Source organism: Aquarana catesbeiana, linkage group LG09 (genome assembly GCF_042186555.1).
Source record: "Aquarana catesbeiana isolate 2022-GZ linkage group LG09, ASM4218655v1, whole genome shotgun sequence".
Lineage (NCBI taxonomy): Eukaryota > Metazoa > Chordata > Amphibia > Anura > Ranidae > Aquarana > Aquarana catesbeiana.
This window is the reverse complement of record NC_133332.1, coordinates 35677361-35697987: the sequence shown is the minus strand read 5'-3', so window position 1 is coordinate 35697987 and position 20627 is coordinate 35677361. Positions and strand designations below refer to the sequence as shown.

The 20627-nt window shown below is 42.7% G+C and overlaps 2 pseudogenes; both read right to left on the bottom strand.

The window, feature by feature from the left end:
• Positions 1-4390: 4390 nt before the first annotated feature.
• On the bottom strand, positions 4391-4523 carry LOC141109092 (U2 spliceosomal RNA; annotated as a pseudogene).
• Positions 4524-5742: 1219 nt separating this feature from the next.
• Positions 5743-5807, bottom strand: LOC141109112 (U4 spliceosomal RNA; annotated as a pseudogene).
• Positions 5808-20627: the final 14820 nt, after the last annotated feature.

Genomic DNA, 20627 nt, shown 5'->3' with positions numbered 1-20627 from the left:
ATACTGTGCGACAGAACAAATTGCAACATCCACCATTTTATTTTCTAGGGCCTCTGCTTAAAAAATATAAAATGCTGGTTTATACATGTAGGAGAGAAGTGTTAGCATAGGCCTGGGGCTGAAGTGCTAATCAGATTTACATCAGCATGCACAGATGCTATATATATATCTCTCTAGACACAACGTAAAAACATGAAAAATGAACATAAAAAGCAATGGTAAAAAAAACCTGCAAAAGTGCAGATTTCTTGTGATAATGTGATGTGATTGAAGCCAAGATCACTACCACTAAATGATGAAACAAATACATCAATAATTAAAAAAAGGAAAATAGACACACTAACCTGTCCAGACAATCAATAAACACAGATGGTTTATCAGGACATAGCCTAATAGAGACATCTTAAAGATCTGTGTCTTCTATTATGCTGAAATAACTGATAAGTTAAATATCAGCTACATTCTATGGGACTTTCCCACAGCTCAATGATTGGATAACTGAGATCAGGCCACTTTTTTGAGCTCTAGTAAGCTTGAGAATTCATTTCTTTTCTAAACAGCTACAAGGAAACTATGTCACAAATAAAGGCTCCAGAAGCACAGAGGGAGTAGATTGTGCAATCACATTACAGGCTGCTTCTCAAACTGGAAATTGCTGTTTATTGTACATGTGATAACCACTTCAGCTCCAGAAGATTTACCTCCTTTCATGACCAGGCCATTTTTTTGCTTTTTGGCACTGCGTTAATTTTATTGACGATTGTGCGATCATGCAACACTATACACAAATGAAATTTATGATGTTACTGTTAACTTTAGCTTAATTTTATATTGTAATATTGTTTGCAGGTATAGACAATGTATTTGTCAACACCACCTGTGTGTATCCTTCCCCCTGTTTGTAACTCCCTGAAAAAAAACAATAAAAATCTATTGAAGAAAAAAAATCAAGTTTATAACATTTTTTTCCAACAAATAGAGCTTTCCTTTGGTGCTATTTGATCACCTCTGGATTTTTCATTTTTTATTATATAAACGATAAAAGACCGACTATGCAGAGCGGACACAGCCCACGCTCCTCTATGGGGCAGTGAGATGGAAATGGTCCGCCTGACCATTTAAATTCTAATGCCCCGTACACACGGTCGGATTTTCCGATGGAAAATGTCCGATCGGAGCGTGTTGTCAGAAATTCCGACCGTGTGTGGGCTCCATCGGACATTTTCGATCGGATTTTCCAACACACAAAGTTGGACAGCAGGAGATAAAATTTTCCGACAACAAAATCCGATCGCGTCAAATCTGACCGTGTGTGGCCTGTTCCGACGCACAAAGTGCCATGCATGCTCAGAAGAAATTCCGACACGGAACAGCTCGTTCTGGTAAACTTAGCGTTCGCAATGGATACAGCACTTTCGTCACGCTGCAATGTAAAAAATGGTTTAATACAGCGCACTCTCTTCTTCTTTATAATGTGACAAGAATTAAGTCGTTTTGCTGCTCATATTCACACACACTTCTCACAAACTTATTTTTTTGTTTTTTTATTGGGATTCCCTGAATATATTGTTATTTGTCACATCTGACAGAATGTTTTATTTATTTATTTATTTTTTGGATTTTAAGCCATTTTTGATTTAGATTTTATGTTTGTATTTGAGCACATTTAAACATTCTGCTATTACCTGACTCAAGATAATAATAGAATCTTAAAAATTCAAACAGTACCATTGGAAAGTATACAGGCAGGCCCTTGCACTACATGCTTTGGGGAATTCATCCATAAATCAGAGCACAAAAGAGGTGGGTATAGTGTGTATGGGTTTGGCAAAGTCAGCAGATAGATGATTGAGGATAGAGAATTGGGATCAGCTGACTTAGCAGTTGGGGGAGGGAGGGTTACTAAAAATGCCGGGTTTATCATTCGGGACTGTATCAGGGTAATAGTAGCTCCCGTGTCCCGCAGTCCCTGGGCAGCCCGACCATTAATCCACACGGCTTGTCGATGGTGCAAACGATTATCTGTAGTGGCAGCTTGCACAGGGTCTGCCTCATGTAGAATTCCAATATTCTCCTCGCTTGGGTAAGTCACATCATCTCTCTCCAGACAGTGTGCAGCAGCCCGGGCAGGTCCAAGGGGCCTGTTGTTCCACGCGTCCTGGGAAACATTCTGCGGACAATACCTCCTAACATGCCCTGCTTGGTTGCATCTGTAGCAGAGGTCCCCTTTTCCTCGTGAAGATGGTAGCTGAGTGGGGCTGGGGATCGATGGCTGGTGTGGAGGGGCAACGCTCCGTGGAATGTTGGGGACAGGCCGAGCTGGGGTCTTAGGCTCTGGTTGTACAGTCCGCCTTGAATCCATGTATTAGTCAGCTAGGGTGGCAGCTTCATCTACTGTGACTGGCCGCCGATCCTTTACCCAGTCTCTAACTTCATGTGGGGTATGATCGTAGAATTGTTCCAGGAGGATTAGCTGGAGTGCATCTGCCATGGTAACAGCTTGGCAGCTGGTCATCCAACTCTCCGCTGCTCAGGTCATTTGATGAGCCCATTCTGTGTAAGGCTCTCTCTCCTTTCGGCGGAGGTTGCGAAACCTCAAACGGTGTGCCTCTGGAGTAATGCCGAAGCGAGCCAATAGTCTTTCTTTTACCCGGTCATAGTCCTGGCTGATCTCATCAGGGACATTATTGTACGCCTCTGCAGCCCTTCCTGTGAGACGGCTGACCAGGAGCGTGACCCAATCTGCTTTATTGACACCTTGGAGACCGCATTTGCCACTCAAACATTTGCAGGTAAACATCCATCTCCTCTTCACCATCTTGAAACATGCGGAAGGCGGCATAGGGTAGCTTTTTACGGGCCGCTGGAGCTTCCCGGTTGAACATAACTGATGCTCCTTGGTCCCGCTGGAGTTCAGCCATTCGCAGCTGGGACACCTCTGTTAATACTTGACTGATAACCTCCTGCGGGGGGTGAGTACCATACAAGGCCAGTTGCCACTGGACGTCACGCTGGAACTCTGTCGCCTCTGAGGTGTCTGCTGGTGGGTTGCTGGCCTGGTCAATCTCCATTAGTTCGGTGATGATTTGTTGCTGGAGACTTTTCCACGGGCTTCCAAGAGATCCTTCAAGGTGCTGCGCTTGAGTCTGGCGTAGTGATGTTCCATCTGCTGTTAGGAGCAGGGGGTCCCGGTGGTGATTTGGGTGTGCCTAGGCAAGAGGAGGCATCCCAGAGCTTGCCACCAATTGTGACGGATCCTATCCCACACTCCACTGAGTGCCTCCGTCAATAACACCGCTTACTCCAGTCTGACCATCAGAGAGATATATTATTATAGCTGCATTGAATACAATTAGCAATAATCACTCTATCGAAAAGCCAGTGGCGTGCAAAACACACCTCAAAAACTTCCACCCGGTGCCAAAAAAAGTGCCCACACATAGAGAGTGAAACACAAAAAAGTGCAACGGGTGTACAGAGTCCTCCACTAGGGAAGGACCTTACCCTGATCCCCCGGGGCGTTAGGCTCCAGACAGGGACTGAGGTACTCAGACAAAGGGTCCATCTGGCCGAAACCAGGCGGACCCCCACAACTGGAAGGACTGCCGAAGCAGACCAACCCAAGTACAGTGGGGCTCTCCCGAAGAGAGACCCCTCAAAGGAGAGGGCAAACCAAGCCAAAAGGCCTATGTCCACCCCCTCCCAAGACTTTCAGAGTAGGCCCGAGGACCCACACCCTACTCGCCACACAGTGACAAACGTGTATACAAAACAACCAAAAAAAGGACAAAAAGGTGACAAACAGGGGTAAAAGAAAGAGTGGGGAAGATAGTGAGATGGGAGAGTGAAAGTGGCCATTGTGCTATACAATGGCCGGCCCTCCGGCCAGGCATAAAAATTTCCCCTGGTCCTGGCCAAAAGGCCCGGCCCAAGAGGCAGGTGCGAAAAACGTGTGTTGTGGTGAAGTGACCATGGTGCCATAAAATCAAGTGCTTTCACACCGTGACTATACGGCACCCCTGAACTGCCACTTCAGGGGCACATTCACCACTGGCTTTTCGAAAAAGCCCTGACCCACAGCCCAGACCACAGCAGCCCCCACCCCAGGCAGAAAGGTATGGAGTTCTGGAAGCTTGGAGAGAGCCCTTGCCATCAGGCTTCACCGTCGTTCCGTCCCTCCTACCTAATTACATTTGGGAAATACTGGCCGCTCCCCCGGTGGGAGCAAGGGGAGCCAGCGTTCTCTCCCAAATAACTGTCCAGAGCTAGAGCTGCCCCAATCCAGGCCAGAAGGCCAGGATCCCGACCCTCCGCCAAGACCAAATGGTTCTCCGTCCCCATCAGAAGGCTTCCCTTTCGGCTACAAACCGCTCCGGGTTACCTTCACTCCAGCAGGTTTTGCATAGCAACCGCAATCCCATCTCTATCTCGCCATAGATCAGGGACAGAAGCAAGCACCACCTCCTGGAAACTGATAAGAACAGATACTAGATTTGATCTTAGCCAAAGGGCCGAGAAGCAATTAGCAATAATCACGCCTCAGTTGAACCTCATTGGCTATGATACTGCCAGCTGCATTGAATACACTCTATCGAAAAGCCAGTGGCGTGCAAAACACACCTCAAAAACTTCCACCCGGTGCCAAAAAAAAGTGCCCACACATAGAGAGTGAAACACAAAAAAGTGCAACGGGTGTACAGAGTCCTCCACTAGGGAAGGACCTTACCCTGATCCCCCGGGGCGTTAGGCTCCAGACAGGGACTGAGGTACTCAGACAAAGGGTCCATCTGGCCGAAACCAGGCGGACCCCCACAACTGGAAGGACTGCCGAAGCAGACCAACCCAAGTACAGTGGGGCTCTCCCGAAGAGAGACCCCTCAAAGGAGAGGGCGAACCAAGCCAAAAGGCCTATGTCCACCCCCTCCCAAGACTTTCAGAGTAGGCCCGAGGACCCACACCCTACTCGCCACACAGTGACAAAACGTGTATACAAAGACAACCAAAAAAAAAAGACAAAAAGGTGACAAACAGGGGTAAAAAAGAGTGGGGAAGATAGTGAGATGGGAGAGTGAAAGTGGCCATTGTGCTATACAATGGCCGGCCCTCCGGCCAGGCATAAAAATTTCCCCTGGTCCTGGCCAAAAGGCCCGGCCCAAGAGGCAGGTGCGAAAAACGTGTGTTGTGGTGAAGTGACCATGGTGCCATAAAATCAAGTGCTTTCACACCGTGACCATACGGCACCCCTGAACTGCCACTTCAGGGGCACATTCACCACTGGCTTTTCGAAAAAGCCCTGACCCACAGCCCAGACCACAGCAGCCCCCACCCCAGGCAGAAAGGTATGGAGTTCTGGAAGCTTGGAGAGAGCCCTTGCCATCAGGCTTCACCGTCGTTCCGTCCCTCCTACCTAATTACATTTGGGAAATACTGGCCGCTCCCCCGGTGGGAGCAAGGGGAGCCAGCGTTCTCTCCCAAATAACTGTCCAGAGCTAGAGCTGCCCCAATCCAGGCCAGAAGGCCAGGATCCCGACCCTCCGCCAAGACCAAATGGTTCTCCGTCCCCATCAGAAGGCTTCCCTTTCGGCTACAAACCGCTCCGGGTTACCTTCACTCCAGCAGGTTTTGCATAGCAACCGCAATCCCATCTCTATCTCGCCATAGATCAGGGACAGAAGCAAGCGCCACCTCCTGGAAACTGATAAGAACAGATACTAGATTTGATCTTAGCCAAAGGGCCGAGAAGCAATTAGCAATAATCACGCCTCAGTTGAACCTCATTGGCTATGATACTGCCACTGCGCAAAGCTGCGCAAAGCTGCATTGAATACAAGTCTAGCCGAAAATAGCTTGTAGAATCTTGAATGCTTTATTGGACAGAATACAGCCTTTTTATACACATTTAACACAAGGGGTTAGATAACGAGGTAGGGCTGACTCATGGACACTCCCCCCTCCCCTCTAGCAAAAACTTAAAAGACAATAATATAATTAACATGTTAATTAACACAACCCTTAAGGCAGACCTGGTGACCAGACAGTTCGTCTCCGCAGGTTAATGTGATCAGCTCCTTCAAGAATCATGTTTTGTTCAGAATAAACAACCAAGAATAGTCTTTGGGCAAGTCCAAAAAAAATAAAAGATTAATATAGAAATACCAAACAACAGGGTGAATGTAGACAGAAAAAGGTACTTGCAGCCAGTGTCCGCGACATTACTTTAAAGTGTTACTAAACCCACAACAGTAAATTCAGTCTGTATATGCAGTAAATTGTGCTTGTTATACTCACTGTGGAACCTAAGGGGTTAATCCTGCACATTGTCTAAAAAGGTTGTTTGAGTCTGTCTTCTCTGATCCTCCCCTTCTTCTACTGTCCTCAATCTCTTCAAGATAGAGAGCTTTTGGAGTCACTCTGCACATGCTCAGTTTGGTGTGTATTGCTAGACAGTTGTTTTTTTTTTTCATGGGAGGGTGCATGTGATCAGCACAGAGCCAATCAGCACTGTACAGACAGAGGGTCAGGGGTCCTGCAGCCCCATAGGACAATCAGAGGAGAACGAAAACTCCTCCTACAAGCTTTCACCTGACACTGATAGATTGCTATATACTGCTGATGAGAAAAGGTATTTAGCAGTTTGTATTTACTAAAATAATTGCATTTCCATGTTCTGTGTACTGCGGGAGACCAGATATAGTGAATGCAGAGTCCTGGGTTTAGTAACACTTTAAATATATTCCTCAATAGCCTAAAGCCACCGTTCACATTGGAGCGATTTGTCATGCGATTTGACAGGCAATTGCCAGCAATGGCAGTGTTCAAATTGATACGACGCTGACTTTGCGGTTTGAAAAAGTAGTGCATGCACTACTTTTGGGGATTTTGGGTGCGACTTCAATAGACATCTGTGCATGAAGCTGCACTGATGTCTTCAAAGTTGCACTGAGATGTGGCTTTCAAATAGTTCGATTGCAGGTGAAATTGAACGATTGCAAAGCCGCACTCAATGTGAACTGGGAAATAAATCCATTTTGTGTGCGCCAAATTCCTTTGCAAACCAACATATTACCCTGTAAAAGTAGCAACAACATCATCAATGTGTTGTACAAACCTGTTCAGAGAGCAGAACTGTGGGAGGGACCTGATAGGCCACACCCACCACAGACTGCTTACAGGAAACTACAGGAGGGGGCGGAGACAAGACCAGTCACCCTGTACAAGGAGAGAGCAGCAGTGACCGGTCTTTATTACAGGAAACTCCTACATAGAGGGAAAGTCTCACACTGGATTACTTCACAGATCTGGAAGAAATACACAAAGCACAACAAGATTCAAGATACACGATTTTAATACTTAAGCAATATTTGCTTATATCGGAGTTTAGCTTCAGATACTGATGTAGTGACTGGAGGGAAGAATCACAGTGCACAGCTATATATATAGATAGTCAGGAGATCGAGCAATTTACAAATGTTTGTTTTACCGAATTCCATCATCACGTGAGAGTACAAACCTCTATAAAAATGAGAAGGAAGTCATACCGCCAATGTAATACATACTGTGATTATGTTAATTTAACAAGTTCAATGTCATACAGAATATGCCACTTATATTACCAACTTCATGCTCCTACGTCAACATATTTACCCCCAGTCTACAAAGGAAAAGCAAAAAAGCTCAAGATTTTATGGCCAGTAAATTTTGTAGAAAACATGATCTCTCCCCTTCCGTCTCAAAAAACATGCCAATAATGTATAGGGGGGAAATAAACACTTACCTACACCTCTGTGACTTTTGCTTTATAGGTTTATTTTATTTATTACAATTAATTATATAGCATTGAATATATATATATATATATATATATATATATATATATATATATATATATATTGTAAATTCATATAAGTCCCTGCCCTCAAGGCTTACAATCTAAAGTCCCTAACTCACATACACTATAATACCAAAAATATTGGGACACCTGTCTTTAAACACACATGAACTTTAATGGCATCCCTGTCTTAGTCCGTAGGGTTCAATATTGAGTTGGCCCAACCTTTGCAGCAATAACAGCTTAAACTCTCCTGGGAAGGCTCTCCACAAAGTTTTGGAGTGTGTCTAAGGAAATGTTTGACCAGAAGCGCATTTGTGAGGTCAGGCACTGATGTGGACAAGAAGCCCTGGCTTGCAGTCTCCACTCTAATTCATCCCAAAGGGGTTCTATCCGGTTGAGGTCAGGACTCTGTGCAGGCCAGTCAAGTTCCTCCACCCCAAACTTGCTCATCCATGTCTTTATGGACCTTGCTTTGTGCATTGGTACGCAGTCATGTTGGAACAGGAAGGGGCCATCCCCAAACTGTTCCCACAATGTTGGGAGCATGAAATTGTCCAAAATGTCTTGGTATGCTGACACCTTAACTGGAACTAAGGGGCCAAAGCCCAACCCCTGAAAAACAACCCCATATCATAATCCCACCTCCACCAAATGATTTGGACCAGTGCACAAAGCAAGCTCTATAAAAACATGGTTGAGCGAGTTTGGGGTGGAGGAACTTGACCATCACCACTATGTTCAGGGAAACCAGGAAGTGGAAAACAAATAAGTAGGTACTGGTATATTAAAAAAATTAACCATTTCAGCCTCTGTGATGTACCCACGCAAACCCCAGGTTGGGGTGGTTAATGTAAAAGCAAGCCTAGTGGCTAATTAGCCACCGGATCGCTTTAACAGGCTGCAGAAGGGGATCCTCTCCCCCTCTCCTCCGGTGCCTTGCTGGGCTTTTCAGTCCCACCAGGGGGCCCAGGACTGAAACTGGTGGCTCTTCTGGCTTACCGTAAAGGTGAACGGCGACCAGATCTTCCCCTGTCATCTCTATGGTATAAGAAACCAGGAGAGATGAGTATTGTGTCACTTCCAGTTTTGCCAGAATGTAAACAAGCAATTCTTGGCTTTTAAAAGCATGCTTTTGAGGCCAGAGGAGAGATATGGGGTCTAATATACCCCCAGATGTCTCAGTAAAGAGGACCTGTTATGCTTATTGCTAAGATGTTGTTCATTGACATCTAAAATAAAAAATTAAAGTTACAGTGTAAAAGAAAATTCTAATAAAATAAATAATAAATGATGCACAAAGGCAAACAAGCGTGTCAGTCCCTCACGCATACGTAAACGGCGATTTCACCACACATGTGAGGTATTGCCGTGAACATCAGAGCAAGCATTCTAGCATCAGATCTCCTGGGTAACTCTTAACTGGTAACCTGTAAAGGCTTTTGAAGCGTCGCCTATGAAGAATTTTAAGTACTGTAGTTTGTAACAAGCATGCGTCATTTTAAAGCATGACATGTTAGGCATCTATTTATTCTTTTATATTGTACCAAACAATTGCATATTATATTGTGTTTTTGTGCATTAAAATGTAAAGTGTATTTTTTTTCAAAAAATATTGTGTTTGAAAAACCACTGAGCAAATACTGTGCGACAGAACAAATTGCAACATCCACCATTTTATTTTCTAGGGCCTCTGCTTAAAAAATATAAAATGCTGGTTTATACATGTAGGAGAGAAGTGTTAGCATAGGCCTGGGGCTGAAGTGCTAATCAGATTTACATCAGCATGCACAGATGCTATATATATATCTCTCTAGACACAACGTAAAAACATGAAAAATGAACATAAAAAGCAATGGTAAAAAAAACCTGCAAAAGTGCAGATTTCTTGTGATAATGTGATGTGATTGAAGCCAAGATCACTACCACTAAATGATGAAACAAATACATCAATAATTAAAAAAAGGAAAATAGACACACTAACCTGTCCAGACAATCAATAAACACAGATGGTTTATCAGGACATAGCCTAATAGAGACATCTTAAAGATCTGTGTCTTCTATTATGCTGAAATAACTGATAAGTTAAATATCAGCTACATTCTATGGGACTTTCCCACAGCTCATTGATTGGATAACTGAGATCAGGCCACTTTTTTGAGCTCTAGTAAGCTTGAGAATTCATTTCTTTTCTGAACAGCTACAAGGAAACTATGTCACAAATAAAGGCTCCAGAAGCACAGAGGGAGTAGATTGTGCAATCACATTACAGGCTGCTTCTCAAACTGGAAATTGCTGTTTATTGTACATGTGATAACCACTTCAGCTCCAGAAGATTTACCTCCTTTCATGACCAGGCCATTTTTTTGCTTTTTGGCACTGCGTTAATTTTATTGACGATTGTGCGATCATGCAACACTATACACAAATGAAATTTATGATGTTACTGTTAACTTTAGCTTGATTTTATATAGTAATATTGTTTGCAGTTATAGACAATGTATTTGTCAACACCACCTGTGTGTATCCTTCCCCCTGTTTGTAACTCCCTGAAAAAAAACAATGAAAATCTATTGAAGAAAAAAAATCAAGTTTATAACATTTTTTCCAACAAATAGAGCTTTCCTTTGGTGCTATTTGATCACCTCTGGATTTTTCATTTTTTATTATATAAACGATAAAAGACCGACTATGCAGAGCGGACACGGACACAGCCCACGCTCCTCTATGGGGCAGTGAGATGGAAATGGTCCGCCTGACCATTTAAATTCTAATGCCCCGTACACACGGTCGGATTTTCCGATGGAAAATGTCCGATCGGAGCGTGTTGTCAGAAATTCCGACCGTGTGTGGGCTCCATCGGACATTTTCGATCGGATTTTCCGACACACAATGTTGGACAGCAGGAGATAAAATTTTCCGACAACAAAATCTGATCGCGTCAAATCCGACCGTGTGTGGCCTGTTCCGACGCACAAAGTGCCATGCATGCTCAGAAGAAATTCCGACACAGAACAGCTCGTTCTGGTAAACTTAGCGTTCGCAATGGATACAGCACTTTCGTCACGCTGCAATGTAAAAAATGGTTTAATACAGCGCACTCTCTTCTTCTTTATAATGTGACAAGAATTAAGTAGTTTTGCTGCTCATATTCACACACACTTCTCACAAACTTATTTTTTTGTTTTTTTATTGGGATTCCCTGAATATATTGTTATTTGTCACATCTGACAGAATGTTTTATTTATTTATTTATTTGGATTTTAAGCCATTTTTGGTTTAGATTTTATGTTTGTATTTGAGCACATTTAAACATTCTGCTATTACCTGACTCAAGATAATAATAGGATCTTAAAAATTCAAACAGTACCATTGGAAAGTATACAGGCAGACCCTTGCACTACATGCTTTGGGGAATTCATCCATAAATCAGAGCACAAAAGAGATGGGTATAGTGTGTATGGGTTTGGCAAAGTCAGCAGATAGATGATTGAGGATAGACAGAGAATTGGGATCAGCTGACTTAGCAGTTGGGGGAGGGAGGGTTACTAAAATTGATTTGGGGACACCACAAAAAATAAGCCTCTGGCCCTCTGCCTGAATTTAAAGCTAAAATAACATTTCAAAACATTTTAGGGGGTGTTTGGGGTAAAGCACTACTATGGAGCAGATAAAATACATTAAGTGACTACATGAGGTGAATATAGGGCCAGGAGACACCATGCTGGGGAGGTTAGTGAAGGACAATCTGTATGAAGGACCGAAAAAAATAATTACATAAAAATCCAGCATGCATGAGGAGAAAGGGGACATTCACAGCATATTACAATCATGGTAATTAGGGAATGAGGAAAGAAATACAATATATTAGCAAACATTAAATACAATGAAATGTGATATTAAAGGATAAAAATCTTACCTTCATATACTCTTTCTTCAGGACCTGTATGATGGCAGAACAGGTCTCTGGGATAATGATCCCCAGAGCCTGGGGGGAGATGCCTGTCGAGAACTTGAGGTCCTGCAGGCTTCTCCCTGTCGCCAAATACCGCAAGGTAGTGACCAACCTCTGCTCCGGAGTGATGGCTTGCCTCATGCAGGTATCCTGCCTGCTGATATAGGGGGTCAGCGAAGCCAACAAACGCTGAAATACGGGGTCCGTCATCCTGAGAAAGTTCCTGAAATCATCAGGATTATTCTCATGGATCTCACGGAGCAAAGGCATATGACAGAACTGGTCACGCTGAAGCAACCAATTCTTGGTCCATGAACTCCTCCCCACCCTGTTCATGGACTGGACTTGTGTCAAGGTCAGGACCCCAACACCAAGCCCCCACACAGCACGAACTCTACGAGGAGTACGCATACGAAACATGGCTAGAAAACGGTCGGCTGCTCAGAACGAAGTAACAGAACGCACTGAAGAACAGCAAGGCCTGTGAAGAGCGACCTGAAAAACAGTAACGAACGAACAAGAATACAATGACTAAAAGTCACACGGAACTTGCTTGCACGCACTGAAGAGCAGATACAAACCCACAAGCACAAACTGAATGGCAGAAAACGATCTGAAAGCCACAAGTCTGAAAAAGCGCGAATCGTCTCTCACCAAACTTTTACTAACACGAGATTAGCAAAAGGAGCCCAAAGGGTGCCGCGCTTGGTTCTGAACTGGCCTTTTCTAGTCTCGTCGTACGTGCTTGACGTCACCGCGTTGTTGGCGATCGGAAATTCCGACAACTTTGTGCGACCGTGTGTACGCAAAACAAGTTTGAGCCAACATCCGTCGGAAAAAATCCCTGGATTTTGTTGTCGGAATGTCCGATCAATGTCCGACCGTGTGTACGGGGCATGACTGTCATCCGACCTGCCGGACAGATGGGGAACAGATCCCCATCCATCTGTTTTTGGCAGCCCAAATCAGATTGGATACCGATGGGTAACAGCGGACACAACCACCACTCCATAGAGAGCTATGGATGGTCCAATTGGGTCTGCCTGTCTCCTGGACAGGCGGAACCAATTGGTCCGCTCGTGTGAAAGGGGCCTTATAGTGGGATGGTGCGCAACCTGACACTGACAATTTGTGGGAACTAACTGCCACGGACATCACCAGTGGCACTATTACAGTGATCAGTGCTAATAATATGCACTGTCACTGTACTAATGACACTGGGCAGAAAGGGGTTAACATCAAATGGTTAAATATGTGTCTAACAAGTGTTTATGTGTGTACTCTGTGCTGCTCCAGCACAGCCGGATGGGTGTGTGCCCCCTACCTGGAAATGCAGAAGCATATTATATATATAAATATATATATATATATATATATATATATATATATATATATATATATATATATTTTTTTTTTTTTTTTAATTGAATAAATACACAGATTTAAGAAAGTTTTTGTTAGAAAAAAACAGATGATAAAAAGAACTAATGCACTCTGCCGTCAAGTATAATTAAACAGACTGAAGGCAAAAATTAGCCCCGTCTTGATTGATCTAAAGACAATTGCTAACACCAGAAATGATGGGTGTGTTCCTCTGAATTCATAAGACATATGACAAAAAAACAAAAGAAAAAGGAAATTCTTCAATGAGGGACATGCAATGGTCAGATCATATAAATACTGTTTATTGAAAAAAATTCACTTTAAACACCAATCCAAAAAAGATATCCTGTAAAGACAGGTACCATCACCGATTTAAAAATGACAACTAGGTCATACACAGACGCAGATGGCCACCTAGCCCAGCCAGCCAATCACACCATACAAATAGACTCATGCATAATAATTGAATAAGAATAGTTGCAAATAAATTGTGTATACTAATTAGCTAGAGTCCTTAAATTCCAGAAAACAGCAACAAATAGCATTGAGGGTTCCCTGGATGGTGGGTGTTTGGTGACAGACGTGGTTGGCCCAGCAGAGATCTCTGGGGAACGGGGAACCCAGAACAATTCACTGGGAAGGAGGAGGGGAGAGGAAGAGAACGGCCAGTCAAGTGGGAGCCAGGGACAGAGGGACCAGGGGCTGACTCAGCAACAGCTGAGAGGATTGCAGAGGTACACAGCTGTGTAATGGAAGTCTCTCTGAATCAGTAGTGGTTCACAACACTGGAGGCCAAAATGTGGGGGGGCGGAAAGTGAAGGTACAGAATGCTGGGGAGTGGTGTTAATGAGTCCTGGGATGAGCTGGGTGGCTCACTGGATGGACCGGGTAGCATATGGTGGAGACCGGGTGGTCATGGGGAATAACCGTCCCAAACTAAAGATATAAACAGGTAAGGTCTCACCCGGAGCTGGCTACGATCCACGTCAGGAGCAGGAAGTAGAGCTCTCACCATCTTCCAGTTGCATGATGTTCCGTCCTTTAAACAGTCATCCTCAGTACATATCCAATGGCGGTGTCTTAGGGATGAGATTTAGAGAAGGGTAGTCCAGGGAGAATGCAGCGGACAACGCCGACTCTCCTCACACCGTCAGCTCCCCTCGTTCCGTTCCCGCGGGCTAATTCAGGCAGCTCATATGTTCCTGGGCGAATGGTGTCAAGGCTGGTAGGTGGGACTGCAGGTCTGTAGGAGCGCTATGGGCAGCGTGATGGCGTCATGCTGACGCGTTTCATCCGTGACTCGGATTTCATCAGAGCAATCAGTGTAATCCAAGAATTCATGATTCATGCACTTTCTTCTATGTTTATAGCTTGCGCACAAACATTCTTTTCATGCAAACTAGGCTGTGTACACCCACTTTTAAATGCTCAAACACCAGTAAGTGCTCAAAGTAATAAGTCTCTTGCACACAGGCTGAAAAAAAGCCTCTTTTAAAGGCATTTACAAATTGACATGCAAACCGAAACCGATCACCGAGTTTTGTTTACATCATGTGAACAGCTGTCATTGGCTGACAGCTGATCACATGGTAAGGGGCCGTGATCAGCCCCTTACTCGGATCTGTGATCATCCGAGTCTCCGTGACTCGGTGATCACAGCGCCGCACCGCGCGCCCTGCAGGGTGCACACGGTGCGCATGCACAGGGGAGGACGTCCCATGACAGCCTCCCGGAAATTGAGGTCCGCGCTGTGGCCGTCATTCGGCTATGGCCCGGACCTCAAGTGGTTAAAGGCATTTACAAATTGACATGCATATGCGTGCATTTTAGGTGCATACAGGCATAAATTACACTTAAAACCTCTTCTCTAAATTTAGATTTAGGGCATTTTTTAAATGCCCCTGAACACTGCTACAAAATACGTCTGTAAATGACACAACCCCCTCCAGCTTACCCTAAATGAGAGACTGGTGCCCTTTTTCGGCTATTTACCCTCTTTGACTCTTTGGACATGTCTGCTACATTCAAAGTCTGAAGAGCTGTAGAGTCTCCCGATCCCTTGAGACACTTTTGCATTGTTGCCAATTATCCCAATTTGTCAATTTTTCGAACCTGTCCTGACATGACCTTGTCCCGGGCTCTGTCCCGAAAATCAAGGCCGGTCATGGACAGTCAAGATCAGAGACGTTCAAGGCAAACAGAACTTAATGTGATATTAGAGGGAAGTTTTTTTTAAAAAAATAACAAACATTTTAAACTTGCTCTGTGCAGTTGTTTTGCACAGAGCAGCCCCGATACTCCTCTTCTTGGGGCCCTTCACTGGCGCTCCTGGCTCCTACTTCCTGCCGAGTGCCCTCAGAGCAAATAGCTTGCTATGGGGGCACCCCTGCAGACTCACTCCCGAGCTGCTGCTCTGTGTGTCCATTCACACATGGAGTCTCGGCCCAGCCCACTCTCTCTCCTCACTGGATGTGACTGACAGCAGTGGGAGCCTACTGTCTCAGTCAATGAGGGAGAGTCACTGGAGAGCAAAGGCTCTCATGCACATTGCTGGATCGAGATGGGGCTCAGGTAAGTATTAGGGGGGCTGTGGCACACAGAAGGTTTTTTACCTTCATGCATAGGATTCATGAAGGTAAAGAACCTTGAGCCTTTAGTACCACTTTAAAGTGAGTTTTCAGCAATCATCAAATAATAAAAAATAAACAATCAATGAATCATAAACAAAAAAACAGTAAAGTCCACATTATTGTAAATGTGGTAGTCCCATATAGAACTTGTGATATATATCACTGCTAGGTAAGTGCTGCAAAAACTGCAAGTAGAAAGCACCTCCAACACGGTGAATCCCTTTTTGGCAAACTCTCACCTCACCCTGATTTAGCTATTTTATTGTTTTATTTTTTTATACACAATGTTCTTTAATTACACTTTTCTCCTCTAGCAATGTACAATGTATCTTTTCATGCCTTCAAGAGGAGAAAAAAATTATATGGGCGGGCTTTAAAGTGACTGGTCAATATGACAGCCAATCAGAGGCTATCATAGCGATCAGGTGGTAGGGAACCAGGTCACCTGATTCACTATCATTAGTACAAGACTGGGAGCTGTCGGTGTGAGCTCAGTCTGTGTGATGGGAGCACGCTGTGCAGTGCACTCCCAGCAAAATCACAGCAGCGCATAGATGTGAACGCATGGAAGAAGACCCACTTCCATGAGGCCACTAATATGCGTATACTCTATAAACCTGGAAATAATGTATAGGGGGTAGGCATGTGCGGTTCGTTTCGTTCCGAAATGAAATTCGGACAAACTTTTAGTTATTTGGAGATTCAGATGTATCCAAAATTACAATAGTAATGAATTTCAACAAATCCAAAATAACAAATTTAGTCTGAAATTTGAATAAAATCCAATTTGGAAATGAAATCAAAATTAAAAAACAAATTTAAAATATAAACAAAAAATAAAAGTATAAAACCGAATACACAAAATAGAAAACAAAATAAAGAAATATAAAAGAAAAGAATAGAATAAAAAGAAAATAGATTTGAATGTGGAATAGAATACTAAAGAATAGAATATAATAGAATAGAAAAGCATAGAGAAAAACAAAAAACAGAATAGAAAAGAATGGAATATAACGAATAGAATAAATTAGAAAGATTATAGCCATCTTCCAAAATTTTAATTTCTAAAAGATTAAGAAGCAGAACAGAATAGAATAAAATAGAAAATAAAAAAAAAAATAGAATAGATAAGAATAGAATATCAAAGATTAGAATAGAAAAGAATATAATAGAAAATAAAAGAATAGAATAAAATACAATAGAAAATAAGGGAATGGAATAAAAAAACTAAAGAAAATAATAGAATAGACTATAAAGGAATAGCGTATAGAAGAATATATATATATATATATATATATATATATATATATATATAATAAATAGAATAGAATAGTATATAAGAGAATATGAAAAATTAGAATAGAATAAATTAGAAAGAATATAGCCGTCTTCCGAAATTTGAATTTAGAAAAGAATAGAATAGATTAGAAAACAATATGTTTTGGCAAGAAGTGGCCAGTACCGTTAAACACCTGATGAATATTGACTTGGCGTGGAAACCCGCAGCATGCCTTCTGTATCTCATGGAAGGACCCATCAAAAAATATAAGGCCTCCATAACAATCCAGCTGTTGAACATGACAAAAGCTTGAATCCCCTTCTGTTGGAGGTCTGTGAACTCACCCTCAAAATCTATTTGCTTTTCCAAAGTCAATGAGACATGGAGGCCGCTGCAGTATTTTGTCTACACCGATGTCTATCTGTAGGAGGTCTCAGAACCCGGCTGATCCCCCCGGTGGTCTGTTTCTATGTGGCCCCTGGATTTTCTTCTTGTCTCCTTTCCTGATTGACTTCTACCTCTCCCCTTTCTCTGCCCCCCTTCCTTCCCCCTCCCATTCTCCCTCCGTACCCTTTATAAAGCTCTGAGATATATCCTTTGCAGTTTCTGCAGTTATTCGTTTATTACACTTTGCCCATTAGGTTGTATGCCTTGATTGGGATACTTTGGCCTCTGGAGCACCTCTGGTGACCCCGGTACTCTTTATTTCCTTCCTATTAAACAGTTGCATTTCTGTGTTGACATACAGTCAGATCCATAAATCGACACAATTCTAATCCTTTTGGCTCTATACACCACCACAATGGATTTTAAATGCAACAAACAAGATGAGCTTTAACTGCAGACTTTCAGCTTTAATTTGAGGGTATTTACATCCAAATCAGGTGAACGATGTAGGAATTACAACAGTTTGTATATGTGCCTTCCACTTTTTAAGGGACCAAAAGTAATGGGACAATTGGCTGCTCAGCTGTTCCATGGCCAGGTGTGTGTTATTCCCTCATTATCCCATTTACAAGGAGCAGATAAAAGGTCCAGAGTTCATTTCAAGTGTGCTATTTGCATTTGGAATCTGTTGCTGTCAACTCTCAATATGAGATCCAAAGAGCTGTCACTATCAGTGAAGCAAGCCATCATTAGGCTGAAAAAAACAAAACAAACCCATCAGAGAGATAGCAAAAAAAAAAGGTGTGGCCAAATCATCTGTTTGGAACATCTTTAAAAAGAAATAACGCACCAGTGAGATCAGCAACACCAAAAGACCCGGAAGACCACGGAAAACAACTGTGGTGGATGACCAAAGAATTCTTTCCCTGGTGAAGAAAACACCCTTCACAACAGTTGGCCAGATCAAGAACACTCTCCAGGAGGTAGGTGTATGTGTGTCAAAGTCAACAATCAAGAGAAGACTTCACCAGAGTGAATACAGAGGGTTCACCACAAGATGTAAACCATTGGTGAGCCTCAAAAACAGGAAGGCCAGATTAGAGTTTGCCAAACAACATCTAAAAAAGCCTTCACAGTTCTGGAACAACATCCTATGGACAGATGAGACCAAGATCAACTTGTACCAGAGTGATAGGAAGAGAAGAGTATGGAGAAGGAAAGGAACTGCTCATGATCCAAAGCATACCACCTCATCAGTGAAACATGGTGATGGTAGTGTCATGGCGTGGGCATGTATGGCTGCCAATGGAAATGGTTCTCTTGTATTTCTTGATGATGTGACTGCTGACAAAAGCAGCAGGATGAATTCTGAAGTGTTTCTGGCAATATTATCTGCTCATATTCAGTAAAATTCTTCAGAACTCATTGGACGGCACTTCACAGTGCAGATGGACAATGACCCGAAGTATACTGTGAAAGCAACCAAAGAGTTTTTTAAGGGAAAGAAGTGGAATGTTATGCAATGGCCAAGTCAATCACCTGACCTGAATCCGACCACGCATTTCACTTGCTGAAGACAAAACTGAAGGGAAAATGCCCCAAGAACAAGCAGGAACTGAAGACAGTTGCAGTAGAGGCCTGGCAGAGCATCACCAGGAATGAAACCCAGCGGGTTTATGGGAGGCACATATACAAACTGTTGTAATTCCTGCACCATTCACCTGATTTGGATGTAAATACCCTCAATTTAAAGCTGAAAGTTTGCAGTTAAAGCACATCCTGTTTGTTTCATTTTAAATCCATTGTGGTGGTGTATAGAGCCAAAAAGATTAGAATTGTGTCAATGTCCCAATATTTATGGACCTAACTGTATGTCAGAGGCTGTCTCCTTCTGAGACTTCTATGTTTTTGCCGGAAGTCACATAATCTGCAGCCTGCTACTTGTTGCTGTACAGACTTTACTGTATAGCTACTGATCTTGATATTTGTCTACATCTGGGGCCCTAATTATGCATTAATCCTGCATGTTTGTATATTGCAACTTCTTGGTAAATAAAGGAATTAAAAAAGAAAAAAAAAAGAATAGAAAATAATACAGTAAAACAAAACAGAATATAATAGAAAAAAATTGAATAAGAGAAATAAAGGAATACCATAGAAAAGAATAGAAAATAAAAAAATAGAAAAAAAAATAGAATAGAAAATAAAAGAATAGAATAGAAAAAAATAGAATAGATTAGAAAGGAATAGAATCAAATAAAAATAATCTAACTGTCTTCTGAAAGTCGAATAGAATAGGACCAGCTATTCTTCACAATAAATTTGGATCGATTTGATATTTTTGATTCGAGTTCGATTTGAATACTTCAAATCTATTGGAAAAATTTGAATCTGGTCGAAAACGAAAAAATGTTGTTACACAAGCAACAAAATGAAATTAGTAACTTAATAAATTGATCCGAAACAAAACAAATGTATTCGTTCTGCACATGTCTAATAGGGGGAAATAAACAACCATATTTGCCTATATCCTTGTGACCTTTTCTTTATATTGATCTATTTTCATCCTTGATATTGCATATGCGCAAGATGAAGCTCTTGATGTCATGCTCTTCACCTCGTGCATGCATGGTGCAAAACTACATGCATCTGTTGCAAAAAAAAAAACCTTGACATAGCCCCAGTCGCACAGATGTCCCCTGGGAAGGATACGTTACCATTGCCTTCAGGGAAATCTTGTACCCCAAGATCTCGCAAGATATCAGAGAAAAAAGTTTTCCCCAGCAAATCAATATAATTCAGTTTTTGGCATGTATGAAATGAGGCTCATGACATTATAAGCTTCATCTCCTACATGCACAGTATGACAATACTGTGAGATCCCGAAGTTTAGGTCTGAGATTTCCCTGAAGGCATGGGTGACATTTAGGGTTGTACCGATAGCTTTTCTTGGGGGTTGGAGGGGGCGGAGTGAAACGCATTGGGGCGTGGCCAGTTTTGAGTCCAGGTTGAGGTTGTCACTGCATTCATTGCAGCAGGACACCATAGATGTGCGACTTCCAGGGGTCACCCTTTGTTCCTTGAGCATCCAGTACTCGCCAATACTTTGCGAATCGCACGGCAAAGAATAAATAATGTGTATAAAAAGAGAAAAATGCCATCTAG